The sequence below is a fragment of the Engystomops pustulosus genome, unplaced genomic scaffold (assembly GCF_040894005.1).
Source record: "Engystomops pustulosus unplaced genomic scaffold, aEngPut4.maternal MAT_SCAFFOLD_588, whole genome shotgun sequence".
Classification (NCBI taxonomy): Eukaryota; Metazoa; Chordata; class Amphibia; order Anura; family Leptodactylidae; genus Engystomops; species Engystomops pustulosus.
In genome coordinates this window covers 406-5,000 of record NW_027285467.1, presented here as the reverse complement: position 1 = coordinate 5,000, position 4,595 = coordinate 406, and positions in this window count along the sequence as shown.

Below are 4,595 nucleotides of genomic sequence, written 5' to 3'. Positions count from 1 at the left end.
GCCTATCCGGCCAAGTTTCACTGTTCCCCGGCCACACTTGGCTGTAGGTCCCGGAGAGGAATAATGCCCATGGAAGTAAGAGCTCCTACCTCCAAAGGGGCAAGTCAGCGGGAGAAGCCACTTGGCCTATCCGGCCACATGTCACTGTCCCCCGGCCAAGCTTGGCTGTAGGTCCCGGGGAGGAATAATGCCCATGGAAGTAGGAGCTCCTACTTCCAAAGGGGCAAGTCAGCGGAAGAAGCCACTAGTTCTATCCGGCCAAGAGTCACTGTTCCCCGGCCTTACTTGGCAGTAGGTCCCGGGGAGGAATAATGCCCATGGAAGTAGGAGCTCCTTCTTCCAAAGGGGCAAGTCAGCGGGAGAAGCCACTTGGCCTATCCGGCCAAGAGTCACTGTTCCCCGGCCACTCTTGGCAGTAGGTCCCGGGGAGGAATAATGCCCATGGAAGTAGGAGCTCCTACTTCCAAAGGGGCAAGTCAGCGGGAGAAGCCACTAGTTCTATCCGGCCAAGAGTCACTGTTCCCCGGCTACACTTGGCAGTAGGTCCCGGGGAGGAATAATGCCCATGGAAGTAGGAGCTACTACCTAAAAAGGGTGAAGACACTTGGCTCTAAGTCCCCGAGAGGTATACTGCCCATGGGAGTAAGAGCTCCTACTTCCAAAGGGGCAAGTCAGCGGGAGAAGCCACTTGGCCTACCCGGCCAAGAGTCACTGTTCCCCGGCCACACTTGGCAGTAGGTCCCGGGGAGGAATAATGCCCATGGAAGTAGGAGCTCCTACTTCCAAAGGGGAAAGTCAGCGGGAGAAGCCACTTGGCCTACCCGGCCAAGAGTCACTGTTCCCCGGCCACACTTGGCAGTAGGTCCCGGGGAGGAATAATGCCCATGGAAGTAGGAGCTCCTACTTCCAAAGGGGCAAGTCAGCGGGAGAAGCCACTTGGCCTATCCGGCCACATGTCACTGTCCCCCGGCCACACTTGGCTGTAGGTCCCGGGGAGGAATAATGCCCATGGAAGTAGGAGCTCCTACTTCCAAAGGGGCAAGTCAGCGGAAGAAGCCACTAGTTCTATCCGGCCAAGAGTCACTGTTCCCCGGCCTTACTTGGCAGTAGGTCCCGGGGAGGAATAATGCCCATGGAAGTAGGAGCTCCTACTTCCAAAGGGGCAAGTCAGCGGGAGAAGCCACTTGGCCTATCCGGCCAAGAGTCACTGTTCCCCGGCCACACTTGGCAATAGGTCCCGGGGAGGAATAATGCCCATGGAAGTAGGAGCTCCTACTTCCAAAGGGGCAAGTCAGCGGGAGAAGCCACTAGTTCTATCCGGCCAAGAGTCACTGTTCCCCGGCTACACTTGGCAGTAGGTCCCGGGGAGGAATAATGCCCATGGAAGTAGGAGCTACTACCTCCAAAGGGTGAAGACACTTGGCTCTAAGTCCCCGAGAGGTATACTGCCCATGGGAGTAAGAGCTCCTACTTCCAAAGGGGCAAGTCAGCGGGAGAAGCCACTTGGCCTACCCGGCCAAGAGTCACTGTTCCCCGGCCACACTTGGCAGTAGGTCCCGGGGAGGAATAATGCCCATGGAAGTAGGAGCTCCTACTTCCAAAGGGGCAAGTCAGCGGGAGAAGCCGCTTGGCCTACCCGGCCAAGAGTCACTGTTCCCCGGCCACACTTGGCAGTAGGTCCCGGGGAGGAATAATGCCCATGGAAGTAGGAGCTCCTACTTCCAAAGGGGCAAGTCAGCGGGAGAAGCCACTTGGCCTATCCGGCCAAGAGTCACTGTTCCCCGGCCACACTTGGCAATAGGTCCCGGGGAGGAATAATGCCCATGGAAGTAGGAGCTCCTACTTCCAAAGGGGCAAGTCAGCGGGAGAAGCCACTAGTTCTATCCGGCCAAGAGTCACTGTTCCCCGGCCACACTTGGCAGTAGGTCCCGGGGAGGAATAATGCCCATGGAAGTAGGAGCTACCACCTCCAAAGGGTGAAGACACTTGGCTCTAAGTCCCCGAGAGGTATACTGCCCATGGGAGTAAGAGCTCCTACTTCCAAAGGGGCAAGTCAGCGGGAGAAGCCACTTGGCCTATCCGGCCAAGAGTCACTGTTCCCCGGCCACACTTGGCAGTAGGTCCCGGAGAGGAATAGTGCCCATGGAAGTAGGAGCTCCTACTTCCAAAGGGGCAAGTCAGCGGGAGAAGCCACTTGGCCTACACGGCCAAGAGTCACTGTTCCCCGGCCACACTTGGCAGTAGGTCCCGGGGAGGAATAATGCCCATGGAAGTAGGAGCTACTACCTCCAAAGGGGCAAGTCAGCGGGAGAAGCCACTTGGCCTATCCGGCCAAGAGTCACTGTTCCCCGGCCACTCTTGGCAGTAGGTCCCGGGGAGGAATAATGCCCATGGAAGTAGGAGCTCCTACCTCCAAAGGGGCAAGTCAGCGGGAGAAGCCACTTGGCCTACCCGGCCAAGAGTCACTGTTCCCCGGCCACACTTGGCAGTAGGTCCCGGGGAGGAATAATGCCCATGGAAGTAAGAGCTCCTACTTCCAAAGGGGCAGGTCAGCGGGAGAAGCCACTTGGCCTATCCGGCCACATGTCACTGTCCCCCGGCCAAGCTTGGCTGTAGGTCCCGGGGAGGAATAATGCCCATGGAAGTAGGAGCTCCTACTTCCAAAGGGGCAAGTCAGCGGGAGAAGCCACTTGGCCTATCCGGCCAAGAGTCACTGTTCCCCGGCCACACTTGGCAGTAGGTCCCGGGGAGGAATAATGCCCATGGAAGTAAGAGCTCCTACTTCCAAAGGGGCAGGTCAGCGGGAGAAGCCACTTGGCCTATCCGGCCACATGTCACTGTCCCCCGGCCAAGCTTGGCTGTAGGTCCCGGGGAGGAATAATGCCCATGGAAGTAGGAGCTCCTACTTCCAAAGGGGCAAGTCAGCGGAAGAAGCCACTAGTTCTATCCGGCCAAGAGTCACTGTTCCCCGGCCACACTTGGCAGTAGGTCCCGGGGAGGAATAATGCCCATGGAAGTAGGAGCTCCTACTTCCAAAGGGGCAAGTCAGCGGGAGAAGCCACTTGGCCTATCCGGCCAAGAGTCACTGTTCCCCGGCCACACTTGGCAGTAGGTCCCGGGGAGGAATAATGCCCATGGAAGTAGGAGCTCCTACTTCCAAAGGGGCAAGTCAGCGGGAGAAGCCACTTGGCCTACCCGGCCAAGAGTCACTGTTCCCCGGCCACACTTGGCAGTAGGTCCCGGGGAGGAATAATGCCCATGGAAGTAGGAGCTCCTACCTCCAAAGGGGCAAGTCAGCGGGAGAAGCCACTTGGCCTATCCGGCCAAGAGTCACTGTTCCCCGGCCACACTTGGCAGTAGGTCCCGGGGAGGAATAATGCCCATGGAAGTAAGAGCTCCTACTTCCAAAGGGGCAAGTCAGCGGGAGAAGCCACTTGGCCTATCCGGCCACATGTCACTGTCCCCCGGCCAAGCTTGGCTGTAGGTCCCGGGGAGGAATAATGCCCATGGAAGTAGGAGCTCCTACTTCCAAAGGGGCAAGTCAGCGGAAGAAGCCACTAGTTCTATCCGGCCAAGAGTCACTGTTCCCCGGCCACACTTGGCAGTAGGTCCCGGGGAGGAATAATGCCCATGGAAGTAGGAGCTCCTACTTCCAAAGGGGCAAGTCAGCGGGAGAAGCCACTTGGCCTATCCGGCCAAGAGTCACTGTTCCCCGGCCACACTTGGCAGTAGGTCCCGGGGAGGAATAATGCCCATGGAAGTAGGAGCTCCTACTTCCAAAGGGGCAAGTCAGCGGGAGAAGCCACTAGTTCTATCCGGCCAAGAGTCACTGTTCCCCGGCAACACTTGGCAGTAGGTCCCGGGGAGGAATAATGCCCATGGAAGTAGGAGCTACTACCTCCAAAGGGTGAAGACACTTGGCTCTAAGTCCCCGAGAGGTATACTGCCCATGGGAGTAAGAGCTCCTACTTCCAAAGGGGCAAGTCAGCGGGAGAAGCCACTTGGCCTATCCGGCCAAGAGTCACTGTTCCCCGGCCACACTTGGCAGTAGGTCCCGGGGAGGAATAATGCCCATGGAAGTAGGAGCTCCTACTTCCAAAGGGGCAAGTCAGCGGGAGAAGCCACTTGGGCTATCCGGCCACATGTCACTGTCCCCCGGCCACACTTGGCAGTAGGTCCCGGGGAGGAATAATGCCCATGGAAGTAAGAGCTCCTACTTCCAAAGGGGCAAGTCAGCGGGAGAAGCCACTTGGCCTAACCGGCCACATGTCACTGTCCCCCGGCCACACTTGGCAGTAGGTCCCGGGAGGAATAATGCCCATGGAAGTAAGAGCTCCTACTTCCAAAGGGGCAAGTCAGCGGGAGCAGCCACTTGGCCTATCCGGCCAAGAGTCACTGTTCCCCGGCCACACTTGGTAGTAGGTCCCGGGGAGGAATAATGCCCATGGAAGTAGGAGCTCCTACTTCCAAAGGGGCAAGTCAGCGGGAGCAGCCACTTGGCCTATCCGTCCAAGAGTCACTGTTCCCCGGCCACACTTGGCTGTAGGTCCCGGGGAGGAATAATGCCCATGGAAGTAAGAGCTCCTACTTCCAAA